General features: G+C 38.8%; 1 protein-coding gene across 3 annotated transcripts in view; it reads left to right on the forward strand.

The window, feature by feature from the left end:
• axin1 (axin 1) overlaps positions 1-22,472 on the forward strand; it is a 121,945-nt gene that overhangs the window by 9,055 nt on the left and 90,418 nt on the right. The gene's annotated exons all lie outside the window — the stretch shown is intronic.

Below are 22,472 nucleotides of genomic sequence, written 5' to 3' on the forward strand. Positions count from 1 at the left end.
CATATGTGGACAGAATGATCCAGGTATGAAATTTAGTAATTCTTTGCTTTGGTAATCCAGGTATGAAAATTGGTAATTTTTTGCTTTGAATAGATCAGTCACAGTGAATAATCAATCAATATTTGTAATTTGTTACATTTTCACTTTTGCACATGTTGCCATAATTACTGTTCTGATCAGTTCCTGCAGCTCTCAGTGAAAGCACAATTCGATGTAATCTAATTTGTAATTAGCACAGGCATTGGAGATTATTTTTATGGAAATAAAGGCGGTTAGATCAGTTTGGAATGGCTTGTATTGAGACAGGCTGAATGCTCTTTCCTCATCCTTGTACTTTGGTTTGTATAGAAAAAATAGCACTGAACCAAGTTGAATTCTCACTAAGCAAGGATTTCCCCCTAAACTAGAAAGGGTAAACTCTCTTTGTGATGGTTTCCAATCAATACACAATCTTGCAAGAAAGACCAGACTGCTTGTATTTGGTGTAGCTCTGTGAATTTGGAGTTAAGGAGATCTTGAGACTTAATGAGGTTTTCTTGCTTTTTAAAATGTATCCTCACTTCATTTTTGAAGTTTTAAAGAATTTCCAATCAACATTGCAGAATTATGTAATTGTTTCTAACAATGACCTTCGAATGAAGGGGCAGGATTTCCTTGATCTGTCGTCAGCACTTGCCAGCCATCAAACGTTTTCAACTTTCAATTGAGACAAACATCACTGCACAATTTTTCAGTAACATGTACCGTCTTAAAATGAAGACAAACGCAGTTTTAATGTACTCGTTGTAAAGCAGTTCACTAATTGGGAGTTCTAAAACTTAGTTGAAATACAGGAACATTGAGATATGTGTGATACAGTTTTAGATATCTCAAAATTACTGTTTTACAAGTAGATGTGAAATTAATTCAACGAATTGATAAAAATCTAGTTACCCTCAAACCTGCCAAAATGTTTTGAAACGTACACCATCTAAATGAAAGAGCAATCAGGATTAGATACGCTTAACATTAACTTGAAATAAGATATTTTTAAGATAACATACTATAAATCCTAGACAAATGAATAAATTGTTTTTATATATATATTGCTGATCAATCATCTGTTTAAATTCTGACAACAAATAAAACATATTTTGCCATTCTGTGTTCGATTACTGGGGTTTGGGCAGGTCTTTTGACATTGTGGTTCCCTGTATTGAAAAATAATTTGCCAGTTACAGACTACGGTGCTGAAAAGAAAGACTATCTATCTTTTAGGATAGAGAAAGTATAAATATCTGTAGCAACATTTCTCCCAATAGGAACTATTTTAAATTTAAAAAAAAAGCTCTTTTATCTACCCTCCTGCTGCGTATCAGATGCCTGGATAAAATATAATCTTTTCCTTCTTATCTTGGGCCATTGGCAAAAGTAATTGGGGCTAGATAAATAGCAGAATACATGTGAAGTCACATTCTTTCATCAACATTATGTTAGAGATGCTGCTAAAGTTAGATTTTTAATTTTTTTCCAAACAATGAATAATGAATTAAATAGCTTATTATTCTGAGTGATCATGCTCTATCAAAAGCACTGAAGTACTTGAGTATTGGCACAAACCAATTAACCTTCAGAACGAACAGCAACGAAAGCAGTGCTTCCTTAAGACATGTCTATGAATAAAGCAGTGAAAAATCAAATCCATTGACTTGTCGACATAGCTGTGACAAACAGTGCTCCTTTCAGACATGTGGTAACAACTGTTAACCAACCATATGCTATCTAGATTGTTAGTATGGAGCTGAGGCACTAAATTGGAATTCTGTGCTAACCATTGAGTGTGTGCCCCTGCCTGGGCTGAGATCCACTAGTACTAGCCTAGGCAATATACAGCTGACATGAAATGCACCACAATCTACAGTTAAAGCAGTATGTTACACCATTTACTGCTCCCTTGGTATTTTGCTTTATGCATGTTACTTACTGTAAGTTGTGTCCAGATCACTGGTCCCCAATTAAATTTTGTTGTTCTTCACATTAATGTATCCACTATTTGAACTTGTTGCATTAAGTGGTCTCAGTTTTACCTTGTAGAGGCAAAATCATGTGTGCTTCCACACACACTAACAGGGGAAAATGGCATACATTTCCATGAATAAACTGGAGGCCGATATGATTGTATCCATTTGTTATATTAAGAGTATTTGCTTCAAGTGCACTTTCCTTACTTTAAGAGAGGAAAAAAATGCATCTGATTCCTAGATTTATCATAGAATGTTTTCTATTGCACTGCTTGAGAAATTGATGCTGCATTTATTCAATTGCTGCTAATAGACCCTGTCCTAACTTTAGCTGTAATATAATTAAGCAATGGCAGAAAAACACCACTTTGGATGTTCTTCCCCCCCTTCCCCCCCGCCACACTGCTTGAAATTCAATGCATTTGCTGATTCCAGAGGCATTGGAAGCTGTGGCCTGCTAATTTTCTGATGGGGTAAGCTGCCAGGATGCCTGTGCATGTTAGGTTTGCAATGGATAGTGGAAGCAAATAACATAGAACATAGAACAGTACAGCACAGAACAGGCCCTTCGGCCCACGATGTTGTGCCGAGCTTTATCTGAAACCAAGATCAAGCTATCCCACTCCCTATCATCCTGGTGTGCTCCATGTGCCTATCCAATAACCGCTTAAATGTTCCTAAAGTGTCTGACTCCACTATCACTGCAGGCAGTCCATTCCACACCCCAACCACTCTCTGCGTAAAGAACCTACCTCTGATATCCTTCCTGTATCTCCCACCACGAACCCTATAGTTATGCCCCCTTGTAATAGCTCCATCCACCCGAGGAAATAGTCTTTGAACGTTCACTCTATCTATCCCCTTCATCATTTTATAAACCTCTATTAAGTCTCCCCTCAGCCTCCTCCGCTCCAGAGAGAACAGCCCTAGCTCCCTCAACCTTTCCTCATAAGACCTACCCTCCAAACCAGGCAGCATCCTGGTAAATCTCCTCTGCACTCTTTCCAGCGCTTCCACATCCTTCTTATAGTGAGGTGACCAGAACTGCACACAATATTCCAAATGTGGTCTCACCAAGGTCCTGTACAGTTGCAGCATAACCCCACGGCTCTTAAACTCCAACCCCCTGTTAATAAAAGCTAACACACTATAGGCCTTCTTCACAGCTCTATCCACTTGAGTGGCAACCTTTAGAGATCTGTGGATATGGACCCCAAGATCTCTCTGTTCCTCCACAGTCTTCAGAACCCTACCTTTGACCCTGTAATCCACATTTAAATTAGTCCTACCAAAATGAATCACCTCACATTTATCAGGGTTAAACTCCATTTGCCATTTTTTAGTCCAGCTTTGCATCCTATCTATGTCTCTTTGCAGCCTACAACAGCCCTCCACCTCATCCACTACTCCACCAATCTTGGTGTCATCAGCAAATTTACTGATCCACCCTTCAGCCCCCTCCTCTAAGTCATTAATAAAAATCACAAAGAGCAGAGGACCAAGCACTGATCCCTGTGGCACTCCGCTAGCAACCTGCCTCCAATCCGAAAATTTTCCATCCACCACCACCCTCTGTCTTCGATCAGACAGCCAGTTACCTATCCAATCGGCCAACTGTCCCTCTATCCCACACCTCCTCACCTTCATCAAAAGCCGACCATGGGAGACCTTATCAAACGCCTTACTAAAATCCATGTATATGACATCAACTGCCCTACCTTCATCAACACACTTAGTTACCTCCTCAAAAAATTCTATCAAATTTGTGAGGCACGACTTGCCCTTCACGAATCCGTGCTGACTATCCCGGATTAATCCGCATCTTTCTAAATGGTCGCAAATCCCATCTCTAAGGACCTAGAGGAGGGGACATGCATATAGAATGGGCTGGGAAAAACATGTTTGGCCAGAAAATAGCAGATGCAGTTTAATGAAGACATGTGCAAAGTATTTGCATGGGAAGGACATATGGATAATGCAAATAAATTATTTTGATGTAATTAAGGAGAAATTGCAATACACCTTTATGTCCTAGACTCAGTTTAGCATTTCGAACAAATGCTTGATATTGCGAATAAAAAGTTAAACTATATAGCTGAGATAGTGAAATATATCACGATAAATAATGATCGAACTATAATCTGGTTCGAGTGTTCAAAGTACTGTGTCCAGTTCTCATTACAGAATCGATATAGCGCAGGAAGAGGCCATTTAGCCCATTGTGTCTAGAATGTCTCTCCAAGTGAGCAACTTGCCTAGTTCCATTCTCCTGTCATCTCCCTGTAACCCTGCACAATCTTCCTTTCAGATGTATCTAATTCACTTTTGAATGGTTCAATTGAGCCTTCCTCACTATACTCCCAGGCAGAGCATTCCAAACCGCAACCACTCAGTGTTTCAAAAACGTTTTTCCTCGTATCACTATTGCTTCTTTTACTAATTTCGATCAATCTGACCTCTCATTCTCGATCCTTGCATGAGTGGGAACAGTTTCTCCTTATCTACTTTGTCCAGACCCCATCATGATTTACCTCTTATCAAATCTTGTGTTGATGTCCTTTTCTCTAAAGAAAGCAGTCCTATCTTCTAAATTCCTCATCCCAGGAATCATTCTTGTGAATCATTTTTTGTAGTCTCTAATGCCTTCATGTTCTTCCTAAAGTGTGGCGCCCAGAACTAGATGCAGTACTGCAGCTAAGGCCCAGCTAGTGACTTATACAGGTTCAACGTACTGTAACCTACTTGCTCTTGTACCCTTCCCCAAATTGATAAAACCCAGGATACTGTATGCTTTATTAGCCACTCGACACGTCTTGCCACATTCAATAACTTGGGTACGTAAACACCCTGCTCCTGCACCTCTTTTAGAGTTGTACCCACTATTTTATACTGTTTCTTCCATGTTCTTTCTACCAAAATAAATCACTTCACATTTCTCTCCATTGACCATCATCTGCCACCTGTTCCACTGACTTGTCTGTCATTTTGAAGTTGCACATTACCCTCACAGTTTATAATGCTTCCAATTTTATACCATCCACAAACTTTGAAATTGTACCTTGTATGCCAAGATCTACGTAATTAATGTATATCCGGAAAAGCAAAGGTCTCAACACTGACCTCTGGGGAACTCAACTACAAGCCTTCCTTCAGTCTGAAAAGGTCCATTAACCACTACTCCTGCCACTCCCTGTCCAGTTGCGACTGTCCCTTTTATTCAACAAGCTCACAATACTGTTTTGCAGTGTTGTATCAAATTAAGTAAAAATACCATCTGACATTGCAACACTCCCTCCGCAGTGCCATGGACTGTTAAACTAGATTATGTCTTACAACCTCTGAAGTGGGCTTTAACCTGTGACCTTTCTGAGGAAAAATTGAAGCCGTTCAAAACAGTAGCATGAAGATGATCCCTAATGTAAAATACTGTGATGGTGGAAATCTGAAATAAAAACAGAAAATGCTGGATTAACTCAGCAGGTCTGGCATTGTCTGGGGAGAGAGAAACACGGTTGAAATTTTATTGACCTTTCCAGAAAAGGGTCAATGGGCCCCGAAACATTAACTGTGTTTCTCTCTCCACAGATGCTGCCAGACCTACTGAGTTAATCCAGCATTTTCTGCCCTAATGTAAAATGTCTGAATTATGAACTAAGATTGGTGAAATTTGGGCCTTTCAAACAGGAATGGAGATGTTGGAAAGTGGTAAAGGTGATCTTTAAATTGCTAACATAGAATAAGGGAACACAGGTTCAAACTGGTAAAAGGTAAGTGAGGAAGATTTCCATCTAAAGAATAATCACTGAATGGAATGACCTTCCAGATGGAATATTGGAAATAGAAAATCTGAAATTGTTGAAATAATTCAATGCAGCACTGAGGGAAATGTAGGGTCATTGAATGTTTTAAGCATTTTGCCATTTCAAATGTTAATTCAATGGTTAATACCTTGTAAATCTGTACTAAGGGATGAAGGTATTGAAGCCATCAACAGCCTCACTTGGTATGCTAATTACAATGCAGTATTGAAAAGGTGAATTGGAATGGATTGTTAACCTCGAGCAGAACTGAGATTTTTTTTTGGCTTGCAATGAGGACAAAAATGCCCTTTTGTCTGGCAGGATTGAGGGGGAAAAAATGACGAGCCAAAACATCTAATCAATGTGGCAAGCATCTCAGACATGCTTTGCCCATTTTAGCAGTTTTCTGTTGAATGTATTTGAATGTGAAGATTAGGCTGCTTTATGACCTGAAAAGGCAGTTGTTCAGGTGGTTAAGTTATTTTGTGACATTTTAGTTGGGTCCAGGACAGTCAAATCATTGTAGCACGGTGAAATTTTCTTGTGAGTTGTCGTGTTATGTTTCTTCTTTAGCGAAATAATCCTTGTGTTTTGTTAAGTCAGTATTCAACTGTACATTGCATTACATACATTAATATTCCTTCAGAGGATAATATTGTCTGCTGCTTATTTAAAGAACAAAAGTAAATGTCACAGCCACAAATGCCATTCACAATTCAGAAAACTGATCCAATGTAATGTTTCTTCAAACTTAGTGTATGGTGATATAATTATTTTAAAAATCTACTGGTATAGGACAAAGGAGAACTTTGGAGCTGGTTTTGAATTTGAGAACCATTCTGTCACAAGAACTACAGCAGTGGTCTCCAACCTTTTTAACAGTGATCATTTTTAGCATCAGAATGCAGCACCAGATTTACTCTTTAAAAAATCGACTTTACTAAACCTCCCCCAAAATGTACTTGTGCATAACATTCACCTATTCTTAGTGTGACACCATCTGTGAGTGCTGTGAAGTCTGGGTCATAGTTTGAGATGGCCAGTCTCATACAGTCCATCAGATAGGCATCTGTGAGATGAGTGCGATACTTGGACTTGATGGTTTTCATCTGCAAAAAAGCCACCTCTGAGATATATGGAACTAAAGTAGTCCTACACAATGTCAGAAGAGGGACTTCTCTCTTGTTTACAAGTCCCCTAAAATTTTTGTCCCTTGACCTAGCTTTCAGCTGAATGTCATTTTGCAAGGTGATTATTTCATCTTGAGTCCACTGCTTTGTTCAAACACTTGCTGAAACTTTGCTATCAGTTCTCCAATATCGACTTGAAATAAAGGATTTGAGACATACATAATGATTTGTTCCATCTCGTCTAACTTTTGAAATCATCTGTTGAATTCCTTTTTCAATTTGTTCAGGTGATATCAGAATTTGTTTGGATGGATCCCTTTCTGTTTGACCTGTTATTGGATTTTCTCCAGATTTGGGAAGTGCTCAGTAAATAACTGGGAGGACCACAGACCTAGTTTCAAATTGAATATATTCACTGCATTGATCATGTGTGACAAGCCTCTGTCCCTTTTCTATAGTTCATGGTACGATTCATTCAATTTTGCAGTTGTGTCCATAAGGAACGCCAAGTCTAGCAACCATGCATTATCAGACATCTCACTGCACACCTCATTTCTTGACCATTTCAGGGAGCAGATCTAAAAATTCCTGAGGACATTTCCTCAACTTAACAACTTCACATCCGTATCTGTCATGTCTACTGACTCATCAAACTGCAGTGAGAAACATTCACAGCCATGACAAGTCTTTGTGTATTTGCTGAGACATATCCTTGGACAAAAATTCCACCCTTCTGGCTGCTGTTAAAGCACCAAACAGCATGCTCTTGATGGCTGTCGTAATTTCAACTTTGTTTTTAAAGTCTTTAAACAAGGTGTTGGCAGCAACCATCATAGCCTCCTTGATAACTTCACCATCAGTAAACAGTTTATATTTTGCCAGCAGATGGCTAATATGAAAAAAGTCTTTTTGCTAGCCTTGTCTTTAGCCACTGGTTTTGAAAAGTGACTTGAGCTTGCAACATTCCCTTTAAAACTCCCCATCTTTCTTTGTCCAAATGGCACTGTTTAAAGGGAAATTTTCTTGAAATTCTTCATGTATTGTTTTGTAATACTGTTCCAAATTACCTCTCTTTCTCTGTTGACAAATGGTCTTGCCTTTGACGTTAATAAAAAGAAATTAATTTTCTCATTCTTGGTGGGAATGGTAGTTTTTTGCCCTCTTGGAGGTACCCTTGCTCCTCGCTCATCATTTTTTCTTCACTTAGCTTAGTCCACATATTGGTGCCTCCAATTCGGCAGTCAAAGCTGATTCGCTTGTTATCACGAGAAGCTCAAGTTGCATGCATTTTTTGGCACGGTTCGACAACCAATGAACTGATTTGCTCGTCATCATGAGAAGTTTGAGTCCTGCGTTTTTTCAACAGTGGTTCTGCAGCTAATGGCAGTTGACTTTTTGAGAGTTCGGGCTCATCCTGTCAATTGTGATTGACTATTTGGAGACCACTGTAGTACAGGATGAGGGAGTTACTTTTGAAGGGAAATATTTTTTTAAAATTGGCTTATTAAAATTGCTTAACAAGAGCTGTCTCCATAATAAATTGGAAAATGTGTTTAATAATCCTTTCAAAACTCAGTGACATTATCCTGTAGATTGTGATCTCAATTGACATGTGGTTACTAAAATTTTGAAAATTGTTCACTATTTCCAAGACACAAAGTTGATTAGCGCAAAAAAAACAGCTAGTCAGACATTGCCAGTATCTAAAAGCATAACTTTGATTAAACATGAAGCGCACACTTTTTGGATGAGTGGTAGATCCTATCATGCATAGCATGTCAGTTTGGCTTAGATAATAGCCTCTCACCTTTGACTCAAAGTCTACATGTTTAAGACCAACTCCAAACTTAAGCACACAATCTGGTCTATCACTTGCAGTACTGAAAGATCGCTGAGTTGTCAAGAGTTGTGTTTAGCTGAGGTGATGTACAGGTGGATTTTGTAAAGATTTTAGGTCACTATCTAGAGAGAGCAGAAAGGTCTCTCTGGCTTGTGAATGGTATTTTTCCTTCAACTAACAACATGCCAACAAAATAGAGTAACGGCACGGTAGCACAGTGGTTAGCACTGCTGCTTCACAGCTCCAGGGTCCCGGGTTCGATTCCCGGCTCGGGTCACTGTCTGTGTGGAGTTTGCACATTCTCCTCGTGTCTGCATGGGTTTCCTCCGGGTGCTCCGCTTTCCTCCCACAGTCCAAAGATGTGCGGGTTAGGTTGATTGGCCAGGTTTAAAAAAAAAAATTGCCCCTTAGAGTCCTGAGATGTGTAGGTTAGAGGGATTAGTGGGTAAATATGTGGGGGTAGGGCCTGGGTGGGATTGTGGTCGGTGCAGACTCGATGGGCCGAATGGCCTCCTTCTGCACTGTAGGGTTTCTATGATTTCTATGATTTCATGTTTTTGGGACCTTGCTGTGAGTAAAATGCATGCTATATTTGTCCGTATTACTCGTTACTTTTCTAGCCAGTTACATGTGTGAAGCTTTGGAGCATTTTCAACGATACAAGATGTTATATAAATACAATGCTTTTCTAATCCACTGCTACAGTATATTGTTTTGTATTCTGATTGAATATATATCAATTGTGTATTAATTTGGTTCATGGGGTCTTGTTTTGTTAACTGATTGTAAGTACCTGTTATTCCTGTAGGTGGCACTGATGGGCATTTTCATTGTACACAGTGTCATGTGTGATATAGAATAGTCACTATTTCATAGTGAGAATCACTGGTTTTCTATAAAACGCTCAAATGCTTCGAGAATTTTTTAATCTCTCATTTTTTCTTGGCAACTAACATTTCTGATGTTTAAAACAAGGGTTTAAATATTACATATTTCTCAAAATAGTCAAACTTATCCAATGAATTGCTACTTAATGCCTTCATTGAAGTTCTTACTTGAATACTGCTGCCTCTTCCAAATATCTGAGCTTGCACTACTATTTTTGCCCAATTTGCTGAATTTGCATTGTGTAGGTTGATTGTGTTCAGTAAACCCCATTGATGGGTTATTTTTCTTCAGCTTCTGGTACTCTATTCAATAGATTTCATTTGATTTATTATTGTTACATGTATTAACATACAGTGAAAAGTATTGTTTCTTGCGCACTATACAGACAAAACATACTGTTACAATAGAGTTTTACCAGATGGTATTAAAATTGAATTTTCCCTTCTGTGATGTCCATTTCTTGTTTTCATGATTTAGTAATGTATACTAATGGCTAAGGGTAACCCCTAACCAAATTTTGTTTTTATTATTTTACTAAGCAGTACTGACCAGTGCAAATCAGTTCTCTCACCACTGGTGATTGCCCAGCTATACCTGCAATTTTATTATTTTCAAAGTTTGCCTCAATCACTGGCATGTTATGTTTGCAGGTTTTGAAAACATCCTTATAGCATTCCCCAGCATTCATTTCTCAAAATAGACCCTCTCATTTCTACTCATTGATCTTTTCTACAGCTTTGTTTGTAACTTGGCTGTTGAGCCTGAACCTCTTTATACCAGATCTGTATTCTCACTTCATCATTTCCTCCCTAACATGAAACATTTTGCTGCAACCTCTTATCAGTTCTATAGGCTGCTTTCCCCCTTCCATTACAGTCTTGTTGCTGAATGTGCACCCCACCATGCTCTTGATGAAGGTGCACAGACTTCCCTATAACTTGCCCATTTAACTTTTTCTTTATGGCTGCTTTTGTGACCTTTGCTTCCGGTTCTGCCTTCACACGTTCCTTTTTTGTTCCTGATGAGTCTTGTTCTCACAAGTGAGATTTTCTAAGAGAACCATCAGGGAATCAATCGCCAGATAGAGGGTTCATTGCTACAAACGTTTTTTCATTCCAACCTATGTTGCAGAGCAAGCGCAAGCAACTATCATCTATCATTACACCAACACTCTGGGCAATCTAGGTTAGTGAATGGGCCACATTAGTTGCCCTCCTTCACCTCAGTGGGTCGCAAGATTGAAATCAGGCCTGTTCATTAACCATGACTTCATGAATAAGATTTAATACATGCCAAATGTTTCCGAATGAGTTACAGAAAATGCTTAATCAATTATATATTAACAGAACTGTCATCAACTGCAAATGGTAAAAACATGAAATATTTACATTTTGGATACAAAGAGAGTGCATGGCTCTCGCAGTCAGTCAGCATGCATCTTATTTCACTTCCCCTCGCTTTATGTATCACTCTAGTCAAACTGAAAATAATCTATGCGGATGGAAATCAGCGGGATGTGACAACCCTGTGTATGGGCGGTGGTCAACAAAATATCTTGAGCCACAATCGGAACCCAGATGGGCCTCGTGCACTCCAGACCACAGGTTGCCCAACACTGTGCTATGATTTGAGGATAAAATGAAGTCTGTTTTTCTCTTGTGATGTGGAAATGTATTAGGGCACCAAAAGACTTGAAAGGTATGTAGTAGCTATGATTTTGAACTGGTGGGTAAATACACTTGTCTGAGTAGCAATGCTTGCCAGGGATATGACAGGGACAATCCAGACATTAACCCTCTAATGTGGAAAATTTCCTAGGTATGCCCTGTCCACAGAAAGGATAAGTCCAATCTGACCAATGACTGCCCCATCACTCCATTCTCAATCATTAGCTAAGTGACTAAATTTGTTGTTGTCAGTGCAATGGGCCATAACTTTCAAGCTCCTCAGCATCTCATTGGGGAGATACCCCAAAGATGCGCTTTGGAAGCCCCTCAGAATTTCACAGGTAAAGCACTTCCATGCTAATTGCTCAGAAATGCAAGCTACCTCTGGGCAATTGACCTGCTCTATGAAGCATCCAAAAATGTGATTTTAAATTGCAAACTTCAGATGGTTCCAAAGGGGGTACATCAATAGTTACTCAGAAAAAGTTATAAGAACATAAGAACTAGGAGCAGGAGTAGGCCATCTAGCCCCTCGAGCCTGCCCCGCCATTCAATAGGATCATGGCTGATCTGAAGTGGATCAGTTCCACTTACCCGCCTGATCCCTATAACCCCTAATTCCCTTACCGATCAGGAATCCATCTATCCGTGATTTAAACATATTCAACAAGGTAGCCTCCACCACTTCAGTGGGCAGAGAATTCCAGAGATTCACCACCCTCTGAGAGAAGAAGTTCCTCCTCAACTCTATCCTAAACTGACCCCCCTTTATTTTGAGGCTGTGCCCTCTAGTTCTAGTTTCCTAAGTGGAAAGAATCTCTCCACCTCTATCCTATCCAGCCCCTTCATTATCTTATAGGTCTCTATAAGATCCCCCCTCAGCCTTCTAAATTCCAACGAGTACAAACCCAATCTGCTCAGTCTCTCAGAATTAGAATCTCTTTTAACTTGGTAACTATTGTGAAGATGCAGACCCCCACCCCCAGGGGGCTCCCGCATGCTCTCTCACCACGCATATGCGTGCTCTCTCTCTCTCGCCAAGCACATGCATGCGCTCTCTCATTCTCTTGGGGCACATGCTGTCTGGCATTTAATGCCAGGCAATGACCATGTCCAAAAAAAGAGAATCTAACTAGACCATTGCTGAATCCCCAACCATTGACCAGAAATTTAACTGGATCAGCCATATACATATTGTGACAAAGGCTGTCCACCATTTACAAGACAAGTCACATGATCGGACGAGTGCAGCTCCAACAACACTCCGAAGTTGAACGTCATCCAAGACAAAGGGGACCTCTTGCTCAACACCCGATCTACCCTGTGCTCAGTGACAGCAGTGTGTCATCTACAAGATGCACTGCAGCAACTCGACAAGGAACCTTCGGCACTGACCTCAAAACTGGTGACCTCTACTGCCTCGAAGTCCAAGGGTAGCATTTTCATTGGACCAATGCAACCTACAAGTTCCTTCCCAAGCCATACCGTTCTTATTCCAAATTATATTGTTGTTCCTTGACCATCACTAAGTCAAAATCCTGAACTCTTTAAACAGTCCATGTACCCACACCAACTGGATTGAGCAGTTCAAGAAAGTGGATTGCCACACTTTCTCTAGGGCAATCAAGGTTGAACAATAAATGCTAACAGGCAGTGGTGCTCAGACCCCAAAAACAATATTTTTTTAAAACCCAAATATTTTCTTTCATTCTGTGGTGAGCAACACCACAGGAGATTTCTATGATTTAGAAGTCACTTCACAAAGTAACCTGCAGCAACTACCTTCTGATAGATAGATGTATGTGAAAGCATTGATCTTTCTCCTCGTGTAGTTCGGTGAAATTTGAGCCTAATCTGTAGGGCTTTCCGTAGACATGTCTGTAACCACACTGCTTCAAGTCAGCTTCTGCCAAGGTTCAGATCGGAGGACCATGAAAGGCTGCTTTCAATTGTATTATTTGCACTGAGTTTAATTTGTATTGTTAAGACAAATGTGTACCTTTTAAACAGCTTGTGAAAACCTCTAATTGGATGTCTGGTGGTCTTGTGGGATTTCAAAATCTTGGTCGTTGTAACTTTGAAGAGTTATTAAACAGAATGCTTCAGGAATGCAGTTGTATGTTTAGATTGGCAACATGATTCTTGTGTGTTTATGATGCTTGTTTTATATGGTTTAGCAACATTAACCCTGCAAGAAGGTCCAAGGAAATTCCAGTCTTCCTGGGCCTGCCACTTTAAAAAATAGTTTTGAGCTCACATTTGTGACATTCAAATACACCTTAAGGTTACATGGATAAATCTACTGAATGTTACTTGTAGCATTATTAGTGTATACTATATCATGACCACTACCATCTAGAAGGGGAACGCCACCACCTGAAAGTTCCACTCTAAGCCATTCACCATCTTAAATTGGAGCTATAATGCTGGTCCTACAACTGTTGGGTCAAAATCCTGGAACTCCTCCCTAACTGCAGTAGTTCAAGAAGGCAGCGCACCACCTTTTCGAAGACAATTGGGGATGAGTAATAAATGCTGGCCTAGGCAGCAACGACCACATCCCATGAACGAATAAAAAAAAATCAAAAATACATCACTACTTTTCTATTCCATACTCAAGTCATTCTTATTTTAGATTAATTGTTACTTTATTTCTATCTATTTTATCTTTTGTACACCCTGCATATTTAAAATTGTCTGGAAGGACATTGGAAGAAGAACAAAAATTAAAAGTTCAGCTGGCTAAGAAGAGGGGCCAAGTGAAAACAGAGGATAATGAATTGTGCATCTTCTGAGCCCACTGTCTTTCTCTGCAGGGCTCCTGAGCTACACCTGGCGATGCTTAATGCAAAGTTGACCACTATGGCGCAAAGCATTGTTTTAAGAGACAGAAGGCTGTCATGGTATATTTAAATACATAGCTTTATGTAATGCCTATTCATTCCCACAATTAATATGAACAGTTTTTGTGTGGCAAGTTGCTAAAAGTGAACTGCTAACTACAATGTGGGAACCTGCGCATATCGGACCTAAGTGAATAGGGCAAGCAACTGTGTATCCACTGAACCAATCAGATTGGTGGATTGTGAAATTGACATTACAAGAAGGAAGTGTAAATCTGGGTGAATTTAATGCCAGATCAGGTACAGAGAGAAATGAAGAGTGACATAAAGATTGGAATAAGAAAAAGTGCAACTAAGTAAATTTTTAAAATTGCTGACAATTAAAATCTGAAGGAGTGAGACTTCACAATTATAATAGTTAATTATCAATATCAGAAATGTTGATTAGTGTTAATAACCTCCCAATATGTTGGTAAAGGATACTTGGACTGAAAATAACTATTAAATGCATTTCAGTGATGAGGCAGGTAATAAAATATGGTTTTCACGAATCTGACACTGGAGCTGCACATCTTGATGTGGAGATGCCGGCATTGGACTGGGGTAAACACAGAAGTCTCACAACACCAGGTTAAAGTCCAACAGGTTTATTTGGTAGCAAAAGCCACTAGTTTTCGGAGTGCTGTTTGGCAGCGCTCTGAAAGCTAGTGGCTTTTGCTACCAAATAAACCTGTTAGACTTTAACCTGGTGTTGTGAGACTTCTTGCTGCACATCTTGGGCAGCAATTCTTTTTTGGTTATCCATACTTAACTGCACATTTGCCTTTGCCTAAAGTTGCTGTAGCATTTGCACACAAATAATGATGTCTTTAGATTCACGTATTTTCACCAAATTCTGACCCATAATAGCAGAGTCAGACATATATTACATAACAAATGACTCGCATTGAAATTTCATCACTGATTATCCAAGCATCTAGCCTGCACAAAACCTGTTTTGCAACTCATCATTTTTTTTGTGGTGGCGAAGATCTTACCAACTGGTTACACCAAAGGATCTGAGAGTTGAAGAACAGAATAAATTTGATGAGATTATAAAATATATGGTTGTCGGATAACTTTATAGGAAGCATTCTCTAGAATTAACTTCAGTAAAATATAAAATGACATTGTTAATGGCAGACGGTTGTTTTTGTCAATTTGTATGCATGATCCTTTAGTGCATTTTCTAGCATTGCAGCATGTATGTTTTCTCCAAACCCTTGAGTAAACATATTGAACAGTAATTTCAATTTATATCGCAGATTTATGATAACATCTTGTGCTTCACAGGACAATTATTAACAGCAAAGTTTGACACTGGTCTATATGAAGCGATGTTGGGGCAGTTGAGATAGATTTTAAGATGTGTCTTAAAGGAGGAAAGAGAGGTGGCAAGCTTTAGGGAGGGAATTCCAGAGCTTGCAGATTAAGTATGTTCTTTGTTAAGGTGGTTTTCTTTATACTGCTCTGCTGGTTCCTGTAGTATTATGATAACTTGCAATTGCATCGAAGCAGGAAAATATTGTATTCATTTTTTAAAAAAACTCTTTTCTATCTTGCCAAGGAACTAATACTGACTCATTGCTGATACATTTGAAAGGTTTTCAAAGTCCCAGTACTTCTCCAGTAAATTCATAGGAAATTTCAGCATTGCAAATCTTTTACTGATTTTTTTTTTAATTGGCCAAACATTTTGCAAAGTGAATGTTGGAATCTACAGTGTAAGCTCTGGCTTGTCGATATTGCACAAAGTCAGAAAATAACATCTGTCGTATAAATCCTGGCATACTTTCTTCGATGCTGATTTTGATTTGATGGAAGTTTTGGGACTTGAGGGGACTTGCGTATTATAAACTTTCCGAACAAACATTCATGTACCATTAACAATACAACCTGTTTAACTGAGCTCTTCCAATGAATGCCCAAGAAAGGATTCAGTCTGAGGAAACTAAATATTAGAGACCCAATGTGACTTTGAGTAAGAAATGAAATGATAGTAAAAGCAAACACTTCAATTCCAAATTGAAGGTTCTGTTTGTACTGTAAATTGATGCTCTGAAATTACTGAACATGGTCTTTGAGCTTACCTGCACTTCCTGATATATTTCTAAACTCACAATGCAATTCAGCATCATCTATTTGCCACCCCTCCGCCCCCACCATTACCTGCAGCAGTTCAGTCTCCTTGCAAATTTTGTTGTTGGGTGAATCCTTCAGTAATTCATTGCCTGCTTCATCAGATTTTCTTCCCTTTTGTTTCCTATCAACTGTGAATTAGATGGACTTGCATTGAATTTCTGAATGCAGGCTCTTCATTTAGTTTAGAAATGATAACCCCACCATTGATTCTTATGGCACCCAACTCGGGGCACCTGTTTTATCTCTCCCAAACAAATTGTCGCCCACTTCCATATTTTGCCAGTGATATCCACCATCTTAATATTTTGAAACAGTGTTTCAAATGGAACTTTGTTGAAATTTCTTTGAGGGACCAGATACATCACATCATGTAGTTTTCCGACATCAGTTTGGTATGTAATCCCCTCAAAAAAAATAGTCAGAGTTGGTTAGGCAGGATACATCCTTAGTCAACTGCGTGACTTGCCACTTACAAGGCCATTTTTAGGTAACTTACAAAACAATTGAAGAGTACTTTACTATGTGCTGACTAACATTTTTTCAACTGCACTGTACTTCTCTGAATTCTAAATTGAGTTTATCCTATAATTTTTGAATTATTTAGCATTTTGAATGAAATAACTTGAATTTTCAGCAAAGTGGAAATTTAGTGCATCAGTTTTGAATGATCAGATAATTAAAATTGAACTTTTTAGTGATGGCACTACTGCCATTATGTTGTAACTTGTGGATAATTGTGTGAAGTGATGCACTTTCAAAGATACAGCAAGAAGAGGTACCATAATGTAAATGGCACCATTTTTGAGAGTACGCCAAAGCCCATCAACCTGTGGTTGAATACTTACCAAGTGTTTGAAGGAGTAAGTGGATGAGGTGGTTAGGAAAGCATATGGAATGCTTGGTTTTCTAAATGGGGTATTAAATGCACAAGTAAGTCATGCTCGACATTTACAATCTCTGGTTCAGCCTTAGCCAAAGTGTTGTGTACTGTTTGCTGGACACATTTTAGAAAGCATGCAAAGTCCTTGGGAGGTTATGCAGGAGGTTTATCAGGATGATACTAGTGAAATGGGACTTCAGTTATGTGAAGAGATTGGAGAAGTCTGGATTTTTCCCCTTTAGAGGAGAAAAGGCTGAGGGAAGATCAAATTGAGGTATTCAAAAATGAGAGATTTTGACAAAACAAATAGGGAGAAACTGTTTCTTCTTGAAAGTGTATCAGTAACCAGAGGATCGTAGAATTCAAATAATTGGCATAACAACTAAAGGGGAAATGAGAAATTTCTTCAAACAAGATGTTTGGCAGCTGTACACTCCACATATATATAAAAGCTTTCTATATTTTCCACTAGGAAGTGCCTGAAAATTACTCATTACAATTAAATGGTACTCTTACTAGAGTTTCTTGCTAACATTAAAGAAGTAATCTCTCAAAAGGTTCAATGGAAAACAGATTCCAGTACAATTGTGCAGCACATAAGAAATCCATTCAGCTTTTGTCAACTGTTAGAAAGACTTACAGAATTTAATGTCATACCCCAGCATTTTCCCCATATAGAGCTCTTCAAGTATGTTTGTTTGACTTTTGAAAGTTCCTTTGAAATCTGATTTCATTGCCCTTTCAGATAACATATTTCAAATTTTACATATATTTGAAGATGACTAATTTGAGTCTTCAGAATCAAATGAGCTAGGTCAAAGAAGTAAGTTTTTTGAGGTGGAGAAGCAGAAGGAATTCGGGAGAGAATTATGGACACTCAGATTGATGCAGCACAGTAGGAGACATTTTGACCATCCTGTTTGTGCTGGTGCTTTGAGCTATCCAATTTGTCCCACTTGTCTCTTCAAATCTTTCCACTTAAGTATTTGTCCAGTTCCCTTTTGAAAGTTATTACAGTTTTAAATCTGCTTCCACTACCTTTTGTAGGAAGTTCATTCTAGGTTACATCTTGTTGTTTAATTATTTCTTCATCCTACCACCTTTGGTACTTTTGCCAGTTACCTTAATCTGTGACTTTTTGTTACTGACCCATCTGCCATTAGAAATATTTTTTTTATTTACAATCTGTTTCTCTGTTACTGAAAATTGACATTTTACTTCATCTCCAAGACACCCACTCAGATGTTGCCATCCTTTCTGAAGTGTGATAGTGTCCAGACTTTAAAAAGCATGCTTCCTAAGTAGCTGAAAGCACAGCTGCCAGAAGCAAAGCAGTGGTTCTAGGGGAGATGTAGAATGATAGGTGAATAGTTGGAAAAGAATAGTGAAGAAAAAGAGTGAATAAAAAAATAAGACCATAGGCTTAGGAAGCTCAGGTAGAATCAGTTTGTGGGCTGATGGGATGAGCCAGACTTAGTGTTGGGTAGGGGACAGACCACTGAGTTTTACATTGGATGAAGATTGCAGAGTGGGAAGCTGAACCGGAGAACGCATGTAAATTGCAAATGCATGGGTGAGGGATTTAGCATGGGATAGACTAAAGTGGAAGAAGGCCATATTTAAAATGGAAAAATAAAGATATGAGTTCAGCTTGGGGTCAAACAGGATGTAGTTGGAACTTTTGGCTCTTCTAGTGTTTGGCTGGATAAAATTGTGGTTCGTCCAAGGCTGGATGTCTGATGAGCAGTCTTAACAATTCAGAGATCATGAAGGAGTTGAGAGAAACATAGAAACTAGAAGCAGGAGTAGGCTATTTGGCCCTTTGAGCCTGCTCCGCCATTCATTTGATCATGGCTGATTATCAATTCAATATCTTGATTTCTCTCTCTCCCCCCCGCCCCCCCACCCTGTTAGAATTTTATAAGTTTCTATGAGATCCTCCTCACTCTTCTAAATTCCAGTGAATATAATCCTAATTAACTAAGTCTCTTTTCATATGACGGACCTGCCATCTCAGGAATTAACCTGGTAAACCTTCGCTGTACTCCCTCTATAGCAAGGACATCCTTCCTCGAATAAGAACACCAAAATTGCATACAATACTCAAGGTGTGGCCTCACCAATACCCTATACAATTGCAGCAAAACATACCTATACTCAAATTCTCTCGCTATGAAGGCCAAGATCCATTTGCCGCCTTTACTGCCTGCTGTACCTGCCCACTTACTTTCAGCGACTGATGCACGGGGTCACCAAGGTCTTGCTGAGTATCCACCTTTCAATTTACACCCATTCAAGTAATAATTTGTCTTATTGCTAATAATAATAAAGTGGACAACCTCACATTTATGCACATTATACTGCATCTGCCATGCATATACCCATGCACTCAGCCTGTCCAAATCACGCTGAAGTATCTCTGCATCCTCCTCACAGCTCACCCTCCCACCCAACTTTGTATCATCTGCAAATTTGGAGATAATACATTCAGTTCCCTCTTCCAAATCATTAATATATAATGTGAACAGTTGGGGTCCTAGCACAGACTCCTGCAAAACCCCACTCATCCCTGACTGCCAATCAGAAAAAGACCCATTTATGCCAACTCTTTGCTTCCTATCTGCAAACCAGCTTTCTATCCATCACAAGACATTACCCGCAGTCCCATGTGCTTTAACTTTACATAGTAGTCTGTTATGTGAGACCTTGTTGAAAGCCTAAATAAACCACATCCACTGGTTCTCCTCAGTCAACTGAACTAGTTAAATCCCCAAAGAATTCCAATAGATTCGTCAAGCATGATTTCCCTTTTGTAAATCCATGGTGACTTTGTCTGATTATACAATTGCCTTCCAAATGCCGAGTTATGAAATCCTTGTTAATGGACTCTAGCAACTTCCCCAGTGGTGATGTTAGGCTCATTGGTCTATAGTTCCCTGTTTTCTCTCGACCTCCCTTTTTGAATAGTGGGCTTACATTAGCTACCCTCCAATCTGTAGGAACCAGTCCAAAGAAGTTTGGAAAATAACGACCAATGGATCTACTATTTCCAGGGCCACTTCCTTAAGTACTTTGGGATGAAGTTTGTCAGGACCTGGAGATTTATCCACCTTCAATCCCATCAATTTCCCCAAAACCATTTCTCTACTAATGCTGATTTCTTTCAGCACTAAAACTTGTTTCTCTCAGAATTTCTGGTACATTATTCATGTCTTCCTTTATGAAGACTGAAACAAAGTACGAATTTAATTCCTCTGCCATTTCTCTATTCCCTGTTATGAATTCTCCCTTTTCTGACTGTAAGGGGCCTACATTGTTTTTGTCATTTTTTTTCTCTTTATGATGCAAGTTTGGGAAGAGAAGCCAGTGCTGGAGATGCTTTGGCTGTGATACATAATAGTGGAAGCAAGCACAGCTAGTACGTTATTATCGTCATGTCACTGAGCCTGGACTAATAACCAAGAGAATATGAGTTTGCAAAAAAGGTGTGAAAATTTGAATTTTGTAAGCAAATCTCAACATATAAAGATAATAAAAGTGACAATGAAGCTATTGCATTGTCATAAATCACTATTGGTTCAATAATGTTCACCAGCAATGGGTGTGAGCATGTGCGTGCGTGTGTGTGTTTGTATTTAATAGTTCATACTTCATTGTGATTTAATCTTGTACCAGAAATAAATTCAAAATGCTGATTTCCCTCATACAAAAATAAGGATGGAAACAAAAGCATTTGACATCCCACAGATGAAATGGCTCGTAAAGCCTGAGAATATATTTGAGATAGTAAATACTATGAAACAAACTTTTAAAATATAAAATTGGAACTTGTGTTTTTCACCGCACCCTCCAAAATATTCTTGTCTGGACAATAATTACCCACCTTCCTAGTTTTTGGATCTGTGATTCCCACTAATCAAGGCTGTTATAGTAGTTGCTGCTTTGATGATGGGACTCTTCACATGCTGTTGCATAGTTTTCCTTTGGCAGGTCAGATAGAAATGCTCTTTCCCCTTCTGGTGTCTCAGTGTAGTATTTAGAAGTAATTCAATGGAGATGACAGTGAACTGCATCTAGGTTCTCGCCTAATGCCTGTAGAAGCTAGAGCGTTTTGAAGTGTTAAGAGGGAGGAGCTATATTTTACACTGCTATGCACATTTCTGCTTCTCCACCATTAGCTTCAGAACTAAGGTCATGACCTGACATTGGCTGTGAAATCTATCTGTATTCCCTGTAGACACATTAACATCAAAACATGCAAGTACGGAAATAATATAATGTTGATGAGTTATATCTGTAAGAGAAACTATTTTGCTATCCCTGTATTTACAAGAGAGAAATGCTTTAAGTGTATGTAAATTGGGAAATGTTTAGAAATGTAATATTTAAAATGAATGTATTGATGAGATTTTTTTTCCCAAATGTCATTTTCCCAGTTGTGAATCATTTTAACACAGTGCAGACCTTTTGAAAAAGTCATGTAATGAAAATAAACCTCACTCAGAAATGTCACATGTATTTCATTGACAGTTGTCTTTTTTTTAACGCAAGTGACATATATAGTGAATTTATTTAAATGGATCACCAAGGAAATGGGCAGTCCTGAGTAATTCTATAGTAGCAGTTCATCCTAGAAACTTGCAGTTCATTAATGCTGTAGCTACATTGACTTTCTGCTCATGGTGATGTAGTACAAATGTGCAATTATACTTGTCCTTGAAATACAATGTTTAGAGAATAAGACTTTTCATTAAAAAGGATAATAATTGTACTCAGTTCAGTGACTTCCAACTGAGCAGGACTCTATAGAGACAGATTATAGACTATCAAGTGTAAACTAAAATATCTGTAATTTGATCCCAAAAGTTTAATGTTGATCTTCTCTTGACTGATCTTTGAGCTTAATAGATATATGGAAAAGTTATGACATTCAAATGGGCACTCACACTGGACTAGTAACTTGCTTTTTCTTCCCTCATCCCCACGGAATAACTTACAAACCTTTTTTCTTATTCAAAACATCAAATTATCTTTCAAGTGAAGTTTGTGCTGAATAAATTTTTTTCAAAGTTTATTTATTAGTGTCACAAGTAGGCTTACATTAACACTGCAATGAAGTTACTGTGAAAATCCCCTAGTTGCCACACCCCGATGCCTGTTCGCGTACACTGAGGGAAAATTTAGTATGCCCAATGCATGTCTTTCGGACTGTGGGAGGAAACCAGAGCATCCAGAGGGAACGT

The sequence above is a fragment of the Mustelus asterias genome, chromosome 23 (genome assembly GCF_964213995.1).
Source record: "Mustelus asterias chromosome 23, sMusAst1.hap1.1, whole genome shotgun sequence".
Lineage (NCBI taxonomy): Eukaryota > Metazoa > Chordata > Chondrichthyes > Carcharhiniformes > Triakidae > Mustelus > Mustelus asterias.